The sequence below is a fragment of the Haemaphysalis longicornis genome, unplaced genomic scaffold (genome assembly GCF_048455015.1).
Source record: "Haemaphysalis longicornis isolate Haplotype H1 unplaced genomic scaffold, Haemaphysalis longicornis Haplotype H1 scaffold_10, whole genome shotgun sequence".
Taxonomy (NCBI): domain Eukaryota; kingdom Metazoa; phylum Arthropoda; class Arachnida; order Ixodida; family Ixodidae; genus Haemaphysalis; species Haemaphysalis longicornis.
In genome coordinates, this window is record NW_027526204.1 from 44,736,090 (window position 1) to 44,758,941 (window position 22,852).

Here is a 22,852-nt window from a genome sequence, read left to right on the forward strand (position 1 = left end):
AAAATCTGAGTAGAAGGAAAATGAGAAGTGAGCAAATTTGTGTGTTAAAGCCTAGAAAACCTCGATGTCATTATCGATGGTCTTGAGCCCAGCCGCCTTTGACACTTGTGAAACCTCTATCATGGTTGGTATGAACTTGTTCATTTCTTTTTAAGTGTGATAGTATGATCGCGTGCTTAGCTTTTTTACACAACTTCGGCGTCGAGCAAAATGTCAACGAAAAAGGGCATGCCATGCAGTGAAGCTAGAAAGGTTGAATGTCATGCGGCAGAGCCAACTTACTGCTCAATGTTTCCCAAATTTTTAACACTCGAAAACATTGAGCACTTAGAATGATAAAGGTGCACTACAAATCGAATAGCAAAGAATATTCGGAAAGTTCTCGACATTTCAGAAATTTCCACGCTTCTATTTTATTTTCCTGTGTTTTGCGGGCAGATTGACGATATCTGTAACACACAGCTAAACCCTTTTGTCACATCTAAAAAAGTGCAGAAGAAGGTTTGTCCAGAGTAGGTATCACCTACCCAGCAGAGGGACAGAAATGTTCTTCCAAGGCCCCCAAACCTACTGCCGCTTTTTTGGCTGGCCACCATTGAATCTCATGGCGAGTGAGAAGCGTTCATTGGCCGACTTTGTTGAGAGCTGCGTGGCATAAACTGTGCTCACGCAGCTTGCGAAATGAACCATCGTTAACATGCTTTTACGGGAGCCCTAGCGCATAATATGACAGCAGCAATCATATAGAGTCCACACAGTTGAGTCCAAAGCTTCTCAAAATGCATGTGGTTAGATACTAAAATGGATGATTGGGCGAGGGAAGAAATGTGGTTAGAGGAAACAGGTTTTAAGTTTAGTGATGTACAACAACAAGGTATATCGTATATTCATATACCTTGGTATATTCTGTTTCTGGTATATTCTTGGTATACACAATGGTATATTCTGTTTCTCTAGGCCTCAAGCCTAATGTTAAAAGCAATGTGGCATTCATATGGTACATGCACTGCAAAAAATGTCATTCTATTTAGGACTAGTAACAGTGGCATTGAGAGGACTAGCCTATTCTAGGGGAGGTACTGCCTGAAATCGCAAGAAGTCCTAGCCTTCTGCGTTGCGAATGAGAGCAGCAAGTTTGCATTACATGCCCTGGTGCTTTGCAAGGTATGAGGCTACCTGTGTGAAACTACCTTGCGTGGGATAGGGCATTCTAGGCAGCGTCACACAACGAATCGAGTGCACTGCATGCACGCCTTACATCCATGTAGATGAAGCTGCACACTGTCAACGAGATTGAGCCCCTCATTTCCGAGGATGACTTGGAAGAAGAATGTACCCAAGTACTGGAGTACACTGACCGCATCATGCAATGCTTGGAACGGCTGCAGCAGTAGATGTATGGTAACCGAAAGCAACTTTCCAGATCAAACAGCAGCAATTCAAGTAATTGAACAAACGAACGGTGACGAACCTCTAACGATGACGTCACAACAGATAAATGTAAAATTACCAAGAATTGAGCTGGGGAAGATCAGTGCACAACGGTAGGAGTGGCAGCCCTTCAGGGAGCGTCGAAGTGCACGAAAACAGTCGTGCGGCAAATGTCTGCCATCGACAGAAATGTGGCTGATATGCTGACCAAGTTCTGGACACGGGAATCAACTGGAGTGAACGACATCGAGGAAACAAACAGCCCACATCCCAACCTTAGTTTTTTTTAGGAGACCATCAAACAAATGGATGGACATTACAAGGAGACGCTTCCTTGGAAGCCAATGTCGCTACACCGCTTGATAAGGCACTTTCGAAATTCCCCAGAACTGTGTCAGGACTACCGACGCTGTGATCAGAAACTACGACCAGCTAGATATAGCAAAACATATGAACAGTACGAGTGAAGCCGATGCCATTTACTACATGCTGCACTAGGCTGTTGCACGTTACACTCACATGCTTCGGGTGGTTTGCCTCATCGCACAGTAACTCACCAAAATATTTCAACAACTCTGAAAGCGGACTGAACCTGACCTCCGATTTTGTCAGTCTGTAGGCCGTATGCAATGGGCTTTTGAATTCGTGGTGGTGCTATTTGCTAAGCTGCACCAATGCCATCTGCACGGTTGCATTTTGCGGCATGGGCCGCAGCGTTCCTTATGCGAAATGTGGTTCGCAGTGCGGTGTTGGCAAGAACATTCATGTGGCCAGTGTTTGTTTTTCAGAGTGATTTGTGTGTTTGCAAATGCCTTGTTACAAGTAGTAGTCAGCATTGTTTTGCGTCGGAATTCCGGACAGCGCTGCGCACGCTTGCTGCAACCGCAGATCCGAAGCAAGCCGCATGACAAAAGCAAGCGTGTCACTTGTTTTCTGCTTCGAAGCAAAATTTAAGAATAGAGCAGTGCTTGACGACAGTCCGACTTCATGCGACGAATTTGCAGAGAAGTTACCGATAATGGGACTAATCAGCGCTGAATCTGTTGCATCCGTTTAATTTAAAGTGGAAACGACGGGCCTTGAAGCTTTTACCTCACACTTTGCCACATGCTTGACCTTGAAGCTTTTACCTCACACTTTGTCACATGCTTGAAACATTGCGCAGTGATCTCTGCAGCGCTGTCCGCACCTATCTAACCCTTGGAGAGGCGCTGATAATGCAGTCCGCTTTGCACTATCTCGGTGTGATCCCCGTGCATTGATTTTCTTATTTTTGGGTTGCTTCAAAGCACCGTATCTCGAGTTAGGAAAATTTTTTCACTCAAGGCTGCAACGATATTTGATTTGGTGACGGCGTGCGGGACGAGGGACTGGCTTTACCGAGCCACCCAGGCATGCTGCGTGCTTCTTGGGGAGTGCAAGAGACGGTGAGGTGCTCTGGCAACAGTGTTCTGGTGTGTTGAACGTATGACTGTCGTCTAGCTACGCTCCCAATGAAGGTGAGCAATTACGCAGAGGTTCTGGGTGGAAGCAATCGCGATATATGTATATAAAAATAGGTGCAGCCACGTCGACAAAGATTCGACCGATAATTTTCAAGCGTTTTTTTTTTCGACGTAGACGAGGCGGAAATTATAAGCAAAACAAGATTATGGAACACGCTTTAATACTTCAAAAACAGCGCAGAGACAAGCGATAAACAATACTGCTCTAGTTTGTCACTCCATAAGTCTTCATCTCTGCGCTGTTTTTGAAGTAGTCAAATTGTATAGCCAACTTCAAGCTTTAGTGCATAATCAGAGAACGCGCTTGGTCATTAAACAGCAGTAGAAGACGACAAAAGTGTTGGATAACCACATATACCCGACAAAAAGTTGCATTTCATGTACGCGTATTCACCTAAAAACACTCGAAGTCGACAAGGCTGCGTCTGGATGCCTAGTAAGGTTAGCCTCATCGATAAAGTATGCCGGCTGTGTTAACACATCGTGTAATAAGCATGCGCAAGGTATGAGGTGAAAGCTTTGACGGCCGTCGTCTCCACCTGAAATAAAATGGGCACGCCTGGATCGTTACTGATTAGACCCATAATCGATAGCTTCTTTGCGAATTTGTTGCATGAAGTCAGATTGTCTTCAAGCACTGCTCCAGCTACCGCTTCAAAATAGAAAAAAACCGACACGCTTGCTTTTGTTGTGCGGCCTGCTTCGGGTCTGCGGTTGTGGAAGTGTGAACAGCACAGTCCGAAATTTCGAAACAAAAACAATGGTGACTACTCCTTGTGATAAGGCATTCGCAAACACATGAATCACGAAGAAAAAAAACACTGCCCACGCGAACGTTCTCCCCAACACCACGCCACAAGCCACGTTTTGCATCGGGAAGCATGCTGCCTGCATGGCCGAATGCAACCGCGGATATGGTGTCGGTGCTGTTGCATAGGTAGCATCGCCGCACGGTCAAAAGTCCACTGCATACACCCTATTGCTGAACTCCCGAAGACACCAAGTGGCGCAAGGGTCGGTTATCAAACAAACATTTTTAAAGGTTGGCATAAAACCGATGGACAAAGATGCATTGCGTTTCCTGTGGTTTCAAGCAATACCAAAACCGGGTGTACCATGTTTACCAGCTTTGACTTGCTGTATGACCCACATCCCCTTCAGAGTGATGGCTAACCCATTTCAACTTTCCGAAACGCTTCAACGCCATTTAAACAAAGAGCAGTACCCTCAAACTGTGAGACATACATGGATGACGTGCTCACAGGAGCTGGAAGCGAGAAAGCTGCCGTGAAGCTGTACAAAATGCGACAGAAATGTCTGAAGCAATAAAATGCTACGCCAGGGATTTCAACGTGACTCCTGGGCTACCATGCATCTCGATTATTTGTCGGGTGTGCTGAAGGTTTTTGCGACGTATGTGGGACCCGTGTGCCGACCACTTAACGTTCTCTCCATGTATGGATTGTATTCATGGCATAGAACCATTCACAAATTGGCCCATGCTACAAAGAACGGCGTGGATATGTGACCCACTAGGGCGCAACGTGAAAACTTGGAAGTGCTGGTGGAGCATGTTGAACCCTAGCGTAAATGACAGCACACAGCAGCGCTTCGTGTGTCCTGTTGCTATCGTACTGCGTCTTATCGTTTGCAACGAGGTTCAACACGAACCACTAAGAGCGGGGGGTGGGGGGGATTTCTGCATTTTATGTCCATGCCAACGTCCTGTTCCACAAACTGTGGCGTAAAAACATCGACTTGAACACGCTACCTAACAACATCAAGGCGGCCTGGAAGGTGTACCTACATGGACTCCCTATCTTCCTGAGGTTCAAGTACCTTGGTACTACAGGTCGCAAACAAATGGAGGGAGGACAGACTGCTTTTCCATTTCTGGCGATACCCGTCCAATGGCATATGAGGCAGTTGCCTACCACACTCTGGAGGGTGAAAACGGTACAAGATCGATAACTCTGGTAAGCAAACAAAGGGTGGCACCACGCAATGAAATTACACTCGCGAGACTGGAACTGATCGCAGGCCTGCTTGCTGGTCGATTGTGGGGCTATATTTTGGAAACCCTCAAGGAATAGCCTTCAATCATCTGCTACGGATAGATTGAACAACAGCACTCTATTGGATTCATGAAGATGTTGGCCGCTGGAAGCAGTTCGCGGGCAACTGAGTCACTAAAATTCAACGCCTCATGGACAAGTGCGTATGTAGACATTATCCAGGAAAAGAAAATCCAATACGTCAGATCCCAGCCACACCGCTGGCCCAAAAAACGCACTCTAGCGGAGCAAAACACTGTGGATTTGTCCCGCATGCATATTGGGAATGAGTGGTTCCGAAAGTGATATACGATGAAATCGAACTAGGGGAAAGCAAGAAAACAAGATCATTGCCAGCGGCAACATCGCCAACTGCTAAGTCGTGCGTGATCGATATCGAACACTACTGCAAAATCTTAAAGCTAATCGAAGTCACAGCTTGGGTTTTTCAGTTTGTCGCTAGAACCAAACAACAAAGCAGAAAATTGGGACCCCTCATATCAGACGAGCTTAATCAAGCTGAACCATACTAGATATGTTGGGAGCAAATATGGATTCTCAAAAGAAGTCGCGTGTGCCGCCTACGGAACACGAATTACCCCCGACGCAGCTTTAAGAATGTTCACTGATGATTGACTGTGCTGGCATTTTACAGTTCAGGGAAGACCACAACATAGCCAACTTTGGTGATAACAAAAGCGAAAATGGGTATTTGAAAAGGGTAATGATAAAAACTATTTTGTGAACATGGTGTGTAAACACTACTCCCAGGAATATGTCATGACTGCATGATTGCATTACAATAACCATGTACTTCATTAATTAGCAAAGCTACTTTTTCGAATAGTGGTGCATGGAAGCTTAACCTAGCGCCGCGGCATGCGTACAGAAGCAACAGCTGCAAGTGAAATGACCACGAAAACTAGCCCCAAATGGAAACAGCATCTCGCATGACGCACACGTCACGTAACCAGGCAGTGCTGAACGCGAAAATTCCCGCGCCTTCCCGCGAGGGGAACACGAGTAAATGCAGAGCATTGGAGCCTCAGTACTGATTGAAGGCAGTGTTGCTTCCATCGCTTCTTCCGTGATGCTGGAGTAGCAGACACGAGACGTGGGCACGAGCGTCAAGCAAGGAAGGAAGGAGCAACGCAGTCACTGAAACACGAGCGACCGCTAGCCGCTATATTTGCAGCGCGCGCAGTAGAGGGAGAGCAGTACGGGGGGGAGAGCGCGCATGCGCAAGCAGCGCGCGCCCTTCCACGCCCCACCGCGGTGCTATCACGCACCTGTTACGCCGAGACCGCGACGGAGCAAACGGGCTGACTACGACGCATGCGCGCGCCAGCTGCTGTTGAGAGAGAGGAGGGAAGGAGAGGGGCACCTGCTGCGGACGCGAAACTGTTGACACCGTCCGACGCAGGAAGAGGCGAGGCTAAGAAATGCTCTGCACTTAAAAAAAAGCACAGCCTGGACACACACTGCGGTTGCTGCACAAAACACACTTGCCACCACATCACGCGGCCACTAGAATAGGCGAACTAGCGGAGCACTCACGATGCTGGTTTGGGAACGCTCGTCCACAAGGGGCACCAAAGCACTGGGAACACCCTCACATTTCAAAACACAGAAACACCGCCACACATCGCTACCAACTGCGCAGATATACACAAGGAAGCTTATGTAAAAGGTGCACCCCTCGAATGCGATGTGTTTCTTGTAGTATCGGAGCTATCGGTGCCGTAGCTTCACAGACACACATTCAACTCCGGGAGAACTGCGACGTACCACACACGACTGATTGCGAGAGCCGAACTTCGACACATCAAACGTAGATAACAGCACGGCGTACACCCTTGATATGAAAACTTGCACTGTACACATGCACTGACCGCCACTGCACGTTTGTTTCACTCACAGTGACCGTATTTTGAACGTTATCGATGATCCAAGCGCGGAGACAGACCTTGACAGCTCGGAGCGTGCGAGAGCCGGGCCACGACGAATTGGGCTTATCGGTCGTCTCGCGCTAACGATGAGCACGACGAGCGTATCTTTACACACTTGATAGAGAACGAAAATACGGTGAACCACTCTGCAGACGCTGTGACGCTGTTACTGGTGCCTTTTCTGCCTCGGCTGCACACAAAGCGCGAACATTTGAAATACACTAACGATAAACGCGTATCGCAGTACCCACTCAGGACCGGGGTGGTCTGGCGTAGCTTCTGCAAGTGCTTGTCGTTTTGATATCACAATCAAGTTGTGCGTCGCACAACGTCCTCGCAGCTCACCACCGCCATGTTGGCGAAGGCCGATGGGCGGAGCCAACTCGAGTTGGATGGCCGAGCCGGACAGCTGAGCCGGATGAATTCGCTCGCCCAGCGAATTCGGTCTCGGCGTCCAACTTGGCCCGACAGGGCCTCTCCGACAGAGCACGACAGGCCCAGTCGGGCCATGTGGGGCTCAGTAGGACTAAGAAGAAACCAGCCTTATGCCGAGCTTGTGGACAAAACAGAAGAAACAGTCAATGTCAACTAAATTTATTTTCGACTACAGTGTTGTCGCCTGACCACGTTGCATATAAGGGAGAAGGGGAAGTAGGGGATGGGTGTGCTGGATCACCGGAAGTTCCTTTGGAGGAAAAGGGAAACGGATGTGGGAGTACTTCGGTTGTCGAGGTGTTTTTGAAAGATACTAAAAAACGCGCTGCGTTACCATTTTATTTCGTACTTGTCGTCGCAGACAGAGGCCAATTTGAGCTATTGCCGAAGCGGCATTTGTTTGTAGGCCCTCGAAATAGTTCTTCCGCCCTAACCCCCAGCCACCCTCACCCCCGGAATAAGCCAAGGTTGTTTCCAAATAGAATATAAACTGAACTGGACGCTTTTTTATGTATTTTCCTGTGCCCCCTGTCCTCAGAAAGGCGATGTTCGTCGCCTCGCCCGGGAAACAATGTTATCCCAATCACAGCCTTTCACAGTAACCACGTCCGCTATCCCACAGCCCACTCCCTTCGTTTGCTTTGAGGCGTAGGCCGAACGAAGCTTGCCCAAGTATTCTTGCACCCAACGTTCAGAAACAGATGTAGCTACATTATTTGTTTCTACCCCAGTTCTGGAAGCGATGTCGCCACGCTTTGCAAGAGTATTTCCTCATGCTGCGGCAGTGGGGTCAGGCGTCTGCCGGCCAAGATGCTTGGTGGTGTCTTGCGGTCGTCGTATGTGTGAAGGGGCGTGGAATTCATTACTTCCTCGACCTCGTTCGGGCACTGTTGACAGCTCGACGAAGGCTCTAGACCAGGGGTTCCAAACACGTGGTTCCAAACACGGCCAGGGGTCTCAAAAACACAAAATGGTCGCAAGCCACTGCATCTTGTGAATCGAACACTCTACAGTGCGCACAGGGCTGTACGAGCACGGGGACGTCGAGAGACTCCCCGCGGCCTTTTTAGGTCCCCACAAACGGGGCTGCACGTCGGTAATGAGGAGGCGACGCATTGACCGGAGTTTTCCAGGCTTCCGCGAAAGTGAAAAGAATTCAGTACGTTGTGCGGTGTTTCTGGATGATTTTTTCCTGTTCGCCTTTGAGTCAGGCACTCTTACCTGCGCTCCAGATGTGGTGAAGATGTTACAGCCGCGCATCGTACTGTGGGCTTCGGTGTCGACATGCGTCCACGTGTGCATAGGCGCGTGTCGCAGCGTTAATTGTGGTCTGGGTGAGAGCGACATCGCCCTGCTGAGGGCAATACTGCAGCTCATACTTAAAAATTTCGAGCCCTTAGCTGACCGCGTGGAACACCACGCACACGTGCACGCCTAAACTTTTCTAGTCCACTTTTCACCCATGCGGAGGGAGTGAGCTGGCATACATAAAGTAGGCGAAGGCTCTGCAGAAGAAAGTGCGAAAAAGTGAAAAGCGCGAAATGTGCATCTGCCTTTAACGAGTGTTGCTTTGGATATTTTTTTATAGAAATGAAGTAGATGTAACGGTATTTCCTGTTACAGTTACTCCAGAAAAAGTAGCAGTGTTACAGTAACAAGTTCCTCTAACTTAAAAGCAAAATAGTACACTCACAAGTTACCCAAAAAAGTAACCAGTTACTGGTAACGCGTTACTAGTAACTAGTTACCGCCAAAGACTAATTCTGCTAGCGTTGCGGCCAGGCTTTCAGCAGGAGTGGGCGATACGATGCAAGGAAACAGCACACCAAAACAAAAGAAAAAATACACTCACATCTTTCAAGCGCTTAAACCAATTCAGGCATCTCAAACAATGTGCCGGCCTCAAGAAAACATATTCTGTGATATTTCCAATGTACTCCTCAAGCGCGTCGCCTGCCGCGTCTGCTTGCCCAATCTGCTCCTCTAAACACACGGGCATCTTAGTAATTCAATCCGCAGAGCAATCAAGCCTGCCCGAGGACTTCACCCAAACATTCTACTGAACGCCTCCTTCATTTTGGGTGGTCTTAACACAGTGCCGTTACCCGCCCCAGGAGCACCGCCAAAGCCCCTCAAACAGTCACAGATCCCGCGCCCCTCTTTCCCCGTACGCTTACAAGTTCATCTGCCACCAAAAAACCTGCAGGGCGTGCAGCCAAAGCAGGCGGCAGGCACGAGGTGAAGCTGTGGCATACCAATATGTCCTTGACTCACATACGCTCTGCACCAAACCGGCCACTCAAACACTTTAATGGCAGCACTCACTATGCACACAATGCTCATGTGACGTACTCGGAACGCACAGACTCCGGCAGGGCTGCGAAGAAACGTCCGTAGCATTATCTGTGACCCACATCAGCACCTGCCAGCTCACCGTAGCTGATGACGACGATTTCCGCTACAGTGACAATAACATACTCCCAAATCACCTGCCCTGGGTATTCATCTTCATTCCACTCCGTTCAATCGCATATCGTCATGCAATACTGCTTCCCCTACGTGCTTCCCACATTCGTATCGTGTAAGCATCTGGCCATGCCTACCCCCTCGTAACAAGCGTGCACGGGTGCAGACCGGCGAAATCACGCCCCATGCGTTAGATGAGGGAATGACAGTTCCAAAAAACCTCCCAGAAATAACCTTCCACCACTGTATCCCGCTAACCTCTTAACTCCTCACTCACCCTCGCCTGCTACCACACAAGGCAAAGTACGGCCTCCGTCCTAGCAGTATTTACCTCTTCGACGCCACGTCATTACAGCAGCTCGAGGTGCCAACATTTTCGCGCTTACAAGCACCCTTTGTTTCCAGCACACTATCGCACTGCGCGCCCTCAGTGATACCACCGCTCCCACCCCTAATGTTTAGTTTGACGTGCCCATGTCCCCGAGACATGCTCAGCCAGTTCACACATCAACCCTTTGCTCTTAGGAGCCTGAACAGTCCAACTCTGCTCTGGCAATACCAGCAGTGGCTGATTGATTGGATCCTGAGATAGTATCTGCGATTCGAGCCCTGCACGGGCGACACCAGTCATTGAGGCGGTGTACCTAGCGCTCAAAACTTACGAGGCATTTCTCTCTGTTAAATTGGATGCCCAGCGGAGCGGTTCTGCGCACGACATCAAAGTGACAAAATAAAAAACGTAAGAGCACCCTTAAACGTAAGAGCACTTGCAAAAAACGTAAGAGCACTTGCACGTTAACGCCAGTTATCTATTTTGCCAGATGTGGGTGCGGTGAAAGGAACTTTGTCGTGCAATATCCCGGTTTTATGGCAAAACAGCACAGTGGAGAGGCACAACATTTTGCCTCAAAATACGGACGCTGTTTCGTTGAGCGATGGGCCTTTGTGCGAACCCGCTGTGAATGTAGATGCAGCCAGCACACGTTTTGTTTTCTGCTGGTTGGCGGTCTTTTCCTTTCCCCCATTACCCTGTGCGCACCATCCCATTTTGTATGAATGAACGGTTTGACAAGGTCTATCCGCAACCACACAAGACGCTGGGCTGACCTTGACGGCGCATGAACGTATTGACGCTCCGAGTAAGAAGCACAATACTTCCTTGACCTAAAATTATGAGGTTGCCCTAATAGACGCACGCGTAGTTTTCAACCCCACTTCTTTTACAATTTCTTGCCCGGAGCACAACACAGGCTTCGCAGCTGCCCCATTCAACTATTTCTCTTCCTGCCACTTTTTTTCTTTTGTCAGTTTTAATATCGTTGACATCTGTGATAGGTGTGCAATTCCTAGCGAGCCCACCAACCTGGTACAAAACAAGTGAAGCAAGCGCAACAAACCTTCCAATGTAGAATACTCACCTTTTCGCGGAAGGTTTCGCTGTTGTCGAAAACATGCGTGAATCCGGCCACCTTGCTGAATGCGGTTACTGCTTTGAACGTACTATTCTCGAGAATCAATTTGTAGGTGGAGTTGTCGCAAATCTGGAAACACGGTAGCACAGCGTACATCGGCAGTCAGATTCTATCAATTTATAAGAGAGCCGTACTTACACCAATCATTTCTTCCATTGTACAACGCTGTACCTAGTGAAAAGCGTGTTATAGACATCACACAGCCAAATTTTCGGGTAGAGTGTAAAAGGAAAGAGCCTTTGAATAATCAGCAGTGCCTTCACTGAGTCACAGAAACGACGAACCATCAATCCCTTCCACTGCACACTTATCAGGCCGTATCTGAAGACATTGTTACGCACCTAGGAAAAAGTTTGGGCCACCTCAAAATGTCTAGGAAAATATTAAGGACAGCTAACTCGTTATACGGAATCGTGCGTCATAGGCTCATACATTATTATATGGTGCATGCGAAAACTTAGCTTTTCAAAGGAGTAAACTGCAGTTGCGCCAACCGAGAGGTGGAAATCTCAGTAGGTGATTGAATACCAAAGCCCGTGGAGAGAAGCAGATGACCTCTCAGTCTGCTTTAACTGCACAAAAACTGAAATCTGAAGCTATTTTAAAAGATTCCTGAACGTAAGGAAGAAAGACGGTTATTTCGTATTGCGGTGGATCTAAATTGGCTAATAATGATCTGTGATCAAAACAATCACGAATTTACATCTGAAATCTCAAACAAACATTGTATATATCACTGCGAAATCTCTGGCAAATCATGAACAAAAGTTTTTGAAGGTAACATCATCGTACTGTATATCTGGAAGAAAAGAAGAAACTTTTTCGGGAAAGAGTAGACTTTGCAAACTCTTTCTAGCTGTGGCAGAAAATTTTTAACAGAGGAATTCTTGAGCGAACAGAAGAAGGTGATCACGTAGTGATAATATTTAATCGCATATCGTGATGCAATGACGATACGGGATTTTTCGGGAAGTTGAAGTTTAACTTCAACTTTCTAATGAAACATAAGACGCAATGTTTCTCTAAATTAACGAATCGCTTTTAGTTTCCTTTAAGATTTGATGTAAGTAAAATGTCTTATTCTTTACCGATATAGGACGTGCACAAATGGTCGCGCAAACGTGTCTTCTTTTTCTGGCGTTTTATGTGCTGCGGATGAAGTTACGCGCCAACTACGCGGTAATCGTACCTAATGATCCCAATGTTCACAAAAAAGCATGACCCGCTGCAAAAATATATGCAGAAAAGAACAAATGTGGCATTTATTCAGTTCGCACAAACAGCCTAACTGCTGTTCTTTGTTGAAAATGGCATTCGTAGTGTGTTGCAAGCTACAGGATTGGCTGTATGACACGCATAGCAGTGCCGGGCGAGCATTTCGACAAAGAGAAATTTACTACTCCTTTGCTCACAAACTTTGGCGTTGTTCTTTTAGATTCGCTGTTTTTTTTTCGCAGCGGTTAGCACGCGGTCACGTTCTCGTCAATTGTCACAGAATGGGACGAGGTAATTTAGTGGCCGATGCCTCGGACGGGAGGAGCGACAAACAACTCCCCCCTGGATACGAATAGAGGATGTGGTTTGGACCTGCTAACCGGCGATAGGTCTACGCCTGATTGGCCTCTGGCGTGAGGCACGAGAAGGGGCACGGGATAACACTTTCAAAACAATGAACATTTACTTTGACCACCTGCACAAGGAATCCAGAACAGACAGACAGAAGGTTTGACGACTTAATAACACACTGCAGTTAACACCCCATCGGGGTCAGAGCTGCCAAGAACCCGACACAAAGTACATTGACAACAATGAAAGAAACGGTACCTGCCGTTACGAGTCCAAGAAGCAGACGAAAGTAGATGAAGGGGATAGTCAAGCGTACAATAGGCGGTGTTGGAGTCATTCCCCAACTGCTAACAGAGGCCCGCGAAGAACACATACAGCGTGGTGAACTGAAGGAGGCGGATAAGAAGTCCGTGCAGTCTTCTTAGAGAAATACAACAGAGGAGACACGTAGAAAAAGTCCGAAGAAGGGTGGAGTCTTAAGAGGAGAACCCCTCAACTGCGGTCCGGCTTGTTGTCTGCCGGGGTGACGGAGGCTGTCGGTCGTCTGTAGTGGGGCGCCGCTCATAGCGACGCAATTTTAGCGAACCTCGGCCACGCACTTTCACATCCTCGAGGCACTCTTCGGGGGCCCGAAGTTCACCGCCGTCGTCGCTCGGCCTCCCCACCACAGCCCTCAAGGCCGACGCCTCGTCCCGGCCGTCCATCCGGCCATCGCCAGTTCTAAGCCCATTTTCCCCGCAAACCCCGCGCTGCACCGTGCACACAGTCCCTCGGGCCGCGCGTCTTCCGCGAATTCCCGGGGTGTAGGCTTCCGTAGGCCGCGGCACTTTCGCCTGCCTCTCTCCCAGAAACACATGGCCAGCCGACCCGGGTGCGGCAATGACGGCGAGAAAACTCCTTCCCTACGCTGTACGTCTCCTCTCGGCCCAAAAATGGCGAGCGGCAACAAAACCTGTCGCGGAGGGACCTGAATTTCGCGACACCACCCCTAATCAAGAATGTTATCCCTCATAACATTCCAAATATACAAAGCGAAATTCGGGTACACACACACATAAAAACATCACACCAGGTAATTGGCTTCGAAAAAAAGGCGCGACCCTAAGTACAACTCATGCATACAATACAAAGAAACGGTGCACTAAAAATACAAATATTCGCACACACCTACACAACTACATTAAGTTGAGACAAAAAAGACACACTATTCATACATCAATACCTACACCCATGAGTATGCGTACTGAAGACAACAAAAAGAACCCCAAAGTATCACCGGAAACCTGACAAAAAATAGACCACATAAGGGCGGCACGGGGCACGCTGAACCATGCACTCACATATAGCTTCCTGTGCTACAGCCAACACGTCTCATATTTCAATAGGTCCTCCCGTACATGTAGGAGCTGAAGAATTTCAGTCCCCGGAGGCAACCCTCCTCTGTTGCTGACTACGCCCGTTCCCTCGGAAACAACTTCCTATTCGTAGATTCCCCAGGGTGGAACGCGGCTCGTTTTCACTGCAGTAACATCACCCCGCCCCCACTTGTTGGAGGCATCTATGCAAAGCACCAAGGGTTGGTCGGAGCAGCCAACCTGCAAAACAGGTGCCCTGGAAAGAAGCCGCTTAAGTCCATCGAAATAGCGCTTCCGTTACCCCCGATACCACCAGTCTCGCTCCTCTAGCGCAGGAATTTCATGAAACAGGTGCCACGGAAAGAAGCCACTTTAGTCTTTCAAAAGAGCGCTTCCGTTACCCCCAATACCACCAGTGTCGCTCCTCAAGCGCAGGAATTCCATCTCTTCTCCCTTTCTCTAGCATCTTTCGGGCCGGCCGATCTTTATCGTGTACCGCGCACTCCCACTCAAACGACCCGCGCACCCTCTCTCCCTCGTCTCCCTCTTGGCGCCTTCACGCTCTTGCCTCGCTCCTCGCTAAAAAAAATCTTGAAGAGCGCTGTCTTCGATGCGGATGTTTACGTAGAGTGACAAGACGCTCCAAATCTCTCATTCTGCCCGCCACAGAAAGAACCCCTATTTCCCGCTACCCCATGCCTCACGTCCCGGGCCAATCATGGTTAGCGGTCCTGCCGTGAACGCCAGTTTGTCACAGAATCACAGTTTGTTCGGACTGGTGATCGTGCGCTGCACACATGGCACACGTCAGACGTCCACGGCAGGAGGTTGTACTGTACCCATACCATTGTCACTTGAAGCATCGGCGTGGGTTGGTGATGTATGGCCGGACTTCGCAATGCAATACTTCTGCAATAACTGACTGAGGAAGAGTGCTCCGATCAAAAGTTAGTATCACATGCTTCGTGGGTATTTCATTTCTATCCCCCCTTATCATTTTTCTCCTGACTGCAGGAACCCTTTGGTCACGTATGCCATCTAGGATGTCAGAATCAGCTTCTTTCAAGAGGTCAGGCTCAGAAGTTACACTTAGCGAGCTGTGGAATATTCAGTGTAGAGTAGCAGATACGTTGACATCATGCGTGTCAGTCAGGCTCATTAGTTAAGTGGATTGTTCTTTAGTTTGCACTTCAACGAGAATGTCACCTGATGATAGCTTCTTCGCCTCGTAGTTTACACCAACTACACTCTCTGTGAACTTAGCTACCAAAAAGACTGATTTTTTGGTATTGGTGCATCTTTCTCAACATGAATGTATTAGCTGAAAACGAGGAAAGTTCACAGGTGTTTTAAAGAATTGAGCAGAAAATTGTGGGAAAGCAATACTTTGGTAAGAGCCCTCTTCCGTGCTCGTTCGTTTGGTTCGGGGGGTTTAGAATATACCGTACGCTATAGCATACACCAGGGAACGGGGGTACTTTTTTCTCGAGCATTACTCTGCTAGCTAGAGAGGTTCCGGAGCTCCCTGCCTGGTAAACAGATAGGAAGCCGATCTGCCGGAGCTTGACCTAGGCTCCGACGGCCACCGTTTGAGGTTTATACCCTTCACGTTACAGCACATAGCCACGGTTGGTTCCACCTTATGTTTGGTGGGTCAGGGTCCACGGTGTCGCCCATACCATCACTATGATTGCTCAAGGTGCCCCTTGCGGGTGACCTAAAAGTGATAACACCTGGAAACTGGTCACCGACATTAATTCGGTAAACAAAATGAGTACAAGTTGTTGCAGTGGAATCGCTCGTGTGGAAATTTGTCGTGTCTTACACGTGAAAGCTACAATAGCGCGAAAAGTTTAACTCTTGGCGAGTTCAGTGGATTTAGGTCTGCCACCAGAAAAATGTTATGTTCGTAAAGTCCTTGGATATATACACGACACGGTTTTGCCTTAGACTCCCTTTGCGCCAAAAAAGGGACATCAGCGAAATAAAAAATACAGGGACGTTTCCCCCAAAAGGTAACTGTCCGGTTGCTTTAAACCTGCTCCAATGAGCAGACTAGCAAAACATCTTCGACGAGAGAAACCGTGAGGTATTGGTCGGATTCAAAATGTACGTCTGTTTTATTAGCATGCGATGGCGCCTAGCAGCGGTGGGCGGTGTGTTACATTTGGTGCATCGAAAGAAGCATTCGAGGAAGACGATGAAGGGTCGTCTGGAGAAGCGTGGTCGGCTTGAAAGAAGACGACAAGGATAAACGGACGCCATTGTAGTAGCCAATTGTTCTAATTCAGTCTAATGTAAAATACAGTAATTATTCCTGTTTTCATGTTGTTGACTCAATTATCGGACATCTTTTTGGTGCCTGGAAACCCGGAAACGAAGTCGGAGCTACGAGATCGGCAGACCAAGAACCAACCGGGCTGAAAGCGGTGACGGTGTCTACCAGGTAGAGGCAAGTAACGCACTATGCACAAGCTGAAGGAGAAGAGAACGGCTCGTAGGCAGCAAAACACCAGGATCATAAATGAGGCTAAGACGGTACTGGAGACCGCGGATGTGGAAACGCTGGGCTCACTCATCGAGCGGCTGCAGTCTAACAATATGCAGTTGAGTAAGTTGAATGCCGAGCTAGAAGACGCTATACCCGACGAAGAGTTGGCCGCTGAGTTTGAATCAATGATGAGATATGAGGACGCCGCCAAAGGCATGCTGGGCCAGCTGAAGGCCAAGGAGAAATCACTGCCTACCTGAATCGACAGGCAGGCAGTCTGAATCGACGCCTGCCTGAATCGACAGACTCAGCTACGGCGGTTGAGTCTCACAGTGACGAGCGTCATCGGCATGTAGGCTCCGTGAAGCTCCCGACGCTGCAGCTGCAAACCTTCAACGGCGAGTTGTGCCAGTGGTTGAGCTTTTGAACGCAGTTCAAGGCAGCCGTCCACGAAAACCCCAGCCTGAACAATGCAGAGAAGTTCCATTATCTTCGGTATCTGTTGGGTGGGTCAGCTGCCTCATCCATTGCCGGGCTGCAACCGACTGAAGATTGTTACCCAGACGCCGTGGAAATTCTTTCGCGACGTTTCGGTTGCACCCGCCACATTGTGCAGGAGCATTTAGCGCAGCTTCGAGTGCTTCCTTCAGTGGTGTCCTCGAATGATGTCAGCGGACTGCGACGACTGCTGGACCACGTGCAGTGTCATGTTCGTGGACTAGCGGCTCTAAAGGTTTCCTCTGCCACGTACTCGACGATGATGACTGATGTGCTAATGCGAGCCTTGCCGTCAGACATCGTTGTTGCCTATCACCGACAGATAGCACATAGTTCGCACAGATCAAGCCTTCGAGAGGGAGAGTCCTCCGTCGGCGGAGAAGCTGCGCCACCGGCGTCCTTTGACGGTGAGCTTGACGCACTTTTAGCACACCTCATGATTGAAGTGGAATACCGAGAACGGAGTGGAGTTGAAAGCAAAAAGGAACAAGGTCGGCCTAAAACACATGATGGAAAGGAAGGTTTGGGGATGCCGCCAACGGCTGCGGTGCTGCATTCTAGCGTGTTAGGCGAGTCCAAGTGCCTGTTCTGCGACTCCGACCAGCATTCCACGCATCTATGCGACGGCAACCTCCCTCACAAGGATCCAATGAAGAAGTTGGCCGCTGACAGACGGTGCTTTCGCTGTACGTTGAAAGGACATTTTTCCAAAGAGTGTCGTCGCACGGTCAAGTGCGGAAACTGCAACGGGCGACATGTTGCAATCCTACCTGGCGGAGCAAAGGAACTCAGAGAACAGAGCGCAAGGAAGCTGGATACTAGTAGACTTCACTCCAGCAATCTGCCTATTCTGGATACTGAAATACTGCTGCAGACTTGTAGGCTCTGGATTCATGGAAGCCAACAACGTGCGTACGTCCGTGGAATCGTGGATGGGGGAAGCCAGCGCTCCTTCATTCGAGAAGATGTATCCCGTACCCTTAGCTTACAAGAGCTTGGGAAGACCAACTTGCAACTTAACATCTTCGGTCAGGATACTTCAGCAATAAAAGAATGTCGTCTCGTGGAAGTGGTCGTCCGCAGTCAGTACAGTGACGAACTTTTTTCTGTGGAAGCAATCGAAGTTCCTTTTATTTGCAAAGACATCGTGCAAGTGCCCCTCGAGGGTGGCTTTGTTCTATCCATCGAAGCTGCAGGGATAGAACAAAGTCACCCTTCATACTGCTGACAAGCTTCTTCAGCCCGGCATGGCGGCGGTTCCTGGGATTTCCCTGTTGCTGGAGGGGACCATCTCTGGAAGGTCATGACGGGAGAGGTGTGCCGTCATCCCAGAAACAATCGCCTAGTTGCCCTCAACTCGATATTCGGCTGGATGTTTCAGGGGCCCCTGTTCTTGGTCAGCTCACTGGATGTCACATCTAATATCCGCGTCCTGCGAGTGAACTCCACGCAGGAACCGGTGGGCGAAGAGCTTGAACGATTTTGGAGTCTGGAAAGTATAGGCATTTCTGATGAGAAGCAGGAACCCGCTGACGAGGGGCAAACTGTATTGGCACAATGCGAGCGAAACCTGACCTTCATGAACGGCCGCTATGAAGTCGCTCTACCTTGGAAATTGAGCACTGAGCAACTGGAAGACAACCGCTCACAAGCAATCAAGAGACTCAAATCTCTAGGGATAAGGCTGTTCGGTAATCCAGAATTTTCAGTGGAGTATGACACTACGATCAGAAATTACATGAACATTGGTCATGCAGAAAAGCTTCCACTTGGTAATAATGCCCACAACGTTTACTACATGCCGCATCATGCCGTAATTCGTAGCGACTCTACCACAACAAAGGTGCGCGTCGTTTTCGATGCCTCTTCTCATCGGCCAGGGGCTACGTCCTTAAACGATCATTTGGAAAAGGGACCGAAGCTTGTTGCAGACCTGATCAAGCTTCTAATTCGTTTCCGCCTGTATCGACTAGCTATGACAGCCGACATTGAAAAGGCTTTTCTGCAGATCAGTGTCCGAGAAGAGGACAGGGATGCTCTCAGGTTCCTCTGGTTTAGGAGGCTACCGAAAAAAGACGAACCCGAACCTGAAATAGAAGAGTATAGGATGACCAGAGTCGCAATCGGTACAAAGGCTAGTCCATTCCCTCTCAATGCCACGCTTCAACATCATTTGAAGACAGTCGAAGGACCACTCGCTAGGACAGCCGATCTACTGTCACAGTCATTTTATGTTGACGACCTTCTGGTTGGAGCACCCAAGGACAGAGAAGCTGTTAAGCTGTTTTATGAAGCGAACGACATGATTGAAGCTGCTGGCATGAAGTTAAGGAAGTGGGCTTCCGACTCGGAGTACTTACGTAAGCTGTTCGTGGCGTGTGAAGGATGCCTGTCTTCGGTAACTGTCAAAATTCTTGGTCTTCTGTGGAGTCCGGCGAAGGACTTCATAACAGTCGCCACGAAGGCTCTGCAAGGACTCTCCGACATGAAAAGCGGTTGCAAAAGGTATGTACTTCAAGTGATAGCCCGAATATTTGACCCGCTAGGCTTGCTTGCTCCTTTCCAAGAGTTTATTATGGAACATTTATTTTCCAAGAGTTATGGCAACGAGGCGTGGGTTGGGACAATGATTTACCAAGTGATTTAGAGAAACAGTGGAAGAATTGGCGAAATGAGTTGCCTCAGCTTGCAGGTATAACTGTCGACAGGTGCGTTATGTCCGACCAACATTTCAAATCTGTACAGCTCCATGTTTTTTGTGACGCCAGCCAACGCGCTTTTGGGGCTTGTGCGTACCTGAGAGTTGAGGATTTAAAAGGTCACGTTCACAGCACCTTGGTGTTCTCCAAGTCAAGAATCGCACCATTGAAGACTATGACTTTACCACGGCTGGAACACATGGCAGCACTTCTTGGATCCAGGATCGCCACCTTTCTAAAAGACTGTTTTTATAGATTGCTTGATATAAGCCAAATAGTGTACTGGACGGACTCTTCAATTACCCTCCATTGGTTGCGTGGAAATCCGGCGCAGTGGAACGAGTTTGTCCGAAACAGAGTCGCAGAGGTTCAGAGTTGCACGGACAAGACACAGTAGAGGCATTGCCCTGGACATGAGAACCCGGCTGATCGTCTTACTCGGGGAACCTCCCTGAACTACCTGTCAACAGATAATCTGTGGTGGTCTGGGCCCTTATGGCTTGTAAAAGACAGTCATGACTGGCCGGCTGACACACAAAACTCCTTTTTGTTCCCAAGTGAGGTGGACCTGGAACTTAAGAAAGAAGTGAAAATTTTGCATCTGACGGTCTTAACACCCATTCTGGAGTTGTCACGTTACAGCCGACTTGGGCGCGTCTTACGCGTAACGGCGTGGGTGTTTCGATTTATAGCCAAGGCTAGAGGAGCTACCACAGCGACGTTTTGTACACTTACGGCCGAGGAAATAACCACCGCAGAAGAGTACTGGATTAAGACGGTGCAGGAGGAAGCTTATGGCGAGGAAATTGCTCAATTGCCTCTGGGACATCACGACGACAAACAGTCAAAAACATAAAAATTTGACCCCATGCTGGACTCCATCGGATGTTTGCGTGTAGGAGGGAGGCTCCACTTTTCAGAAGTGACGCCAGACGTGAAGCACCCGATTTTGCTACCTTCCCAACATCCGTTCACAGAACTGGTAATCACGGATGCACATCTGCGGACTTTGCATGGTGGTACAAATGACACGCTCACCGAGCTAGGGGTAGACAACTCGTCAAAGGAGTGGTAAACCAACGCCGCCTGTATAAACAGTGCCTAACGCGTGAGCGAAAAATGGCCAAACAGCCACTCTCCTGTTGCTCTCTCCTACCCTTCCCCGCTCCGTAGCCTTCCAGCGTGCTTTCGTGTCCGCCAGCCAGCGCCGCTTCTCGGAAACTATGCAAAATAGTGGAAAGTTTGTTTAGCGTTCCCGAGGCGGCGCTCCTACGCCTTCTTGTTTTTCACCATGCCTGTCTACACTGTGCCTGTCTCTCTTGGTCTGTCACTGATAAAACTTCCTTTGTCACGAAGCAAAATCCCTTGCGCTGCAGCAGGCTGATGCCGGCTTTGCGCGCTTATCTACTCGGATCACAGGCCCTGAAATTTTCTGAGTGGGGCATCCCACCTCTATCCCCTCCGCATTTAGGTATTTTTTTGACCCCGCTGTTCACACTCCGCATCGGTACGCACTTCTAATATTGAGGACTGTACTGTAGAAGCGCCCGGACAGCGTGGCGGGATACGAGCTGCTTATCCTTTTGTTTCCTATAATTTTCTGAAGTTTACAAGCATGTGATATTATTGGAAAGTAATCGTAGAAGTGAGCGCCTGAACAAAAAACGCCCACGCAAGTTTTTCTTCTCTAAATACTCCAGAAAAAAAATATCAGTAAAATAATGGCTGCCCCAGCAGAAAATATCGTTTTTCTGTTAGCTATATGTCTACCCGACAACCAGTATGTTCTTACACTATTTAAGTTCGCCTCCGTCTTTATCTTTCGAAAAATGCAGCAAGTATGAAGTGAGCGACACGTTGAACGAGATCCCCAGTGCGCCACAGAACTAGCGCCCCGTCGCGGCTAAGATGTAAGCGAAACGGCCCTTGAAGCCCAACAGGCAAGCTGACAGACACACGTCGTAGAAGTGGGTGCAGCGTTCGCGACTCGCGAGCAGTGACGTAAGGCGAGATGTCCGCCGGAACGCGCCACATAGTGGATCAGTGCCTGAACTAAGCGTCCCTACCCTTCCCATTGAAAAGCGCGCGACGCGTCAGGCAATGTTAATACAGGCGGCGTTGGGTAAACAGATGCACAATTTGTATGAGAGCTCATTTACGACCAGCCACAGCTCCTACTGCTCCTTTGCCTTCCGACAGAGTGTGTCGCTCTGACCCGTTTCAGGTCGTTGGAATAGATTTTGCGGGACCGTTGTTTTTGAAGCAGGAAACGTCGTTTGCTAAGGCCTATGTGGCTCTCTTCACTTGTGCGGTAACCAGGGCTATACATTTGGAGCTTGTTTCAGGTTTATCAACAGAGATATTACTATTAGCATTTCGACGATTCACCTCACGACGCGGCATACCGACCGTCATTTACACGGACAATACTAAGACGTTCCGAAAGGCTGCGAAAGACATTAGGGTGTGGGAAAACATACTGTTTGATAGGATGTTTGAACAACACTGCTCAGACCGGCGAATTAAATGGAAACGTATAGTTGAAAGAGCAGCGTGGTGGGGTGGATTTTGGGAGAGAATGGTAAGAACCGTCAAAGTAAGCCTGAGGAAAGTACTATCTACAGCCAAACTCTCCTTTGAGGACTTATCAACTCTACTAATTGAAGTGGAGAGCGTTGTAAACTCTCGACCATTAATCCACCTGGCTGCAACACCGGAGGAATGGAATGTACCTACGCCTGCGCATTTCTTTGTTGGAAAACGACTAGCTTCTCTGCCTTCTGCACATTTGGCCATCTCTTAATGGGGTAACACGTAGATGGAAGCACAGGCAAAAGATGCTTGACCACTTTTGGAATAGGTGGCACAAAGAATACGTCTTATCTCTACGTTCCGCCCACTCTTCGAACAGCAGTCAGTCAAGTCATGTGC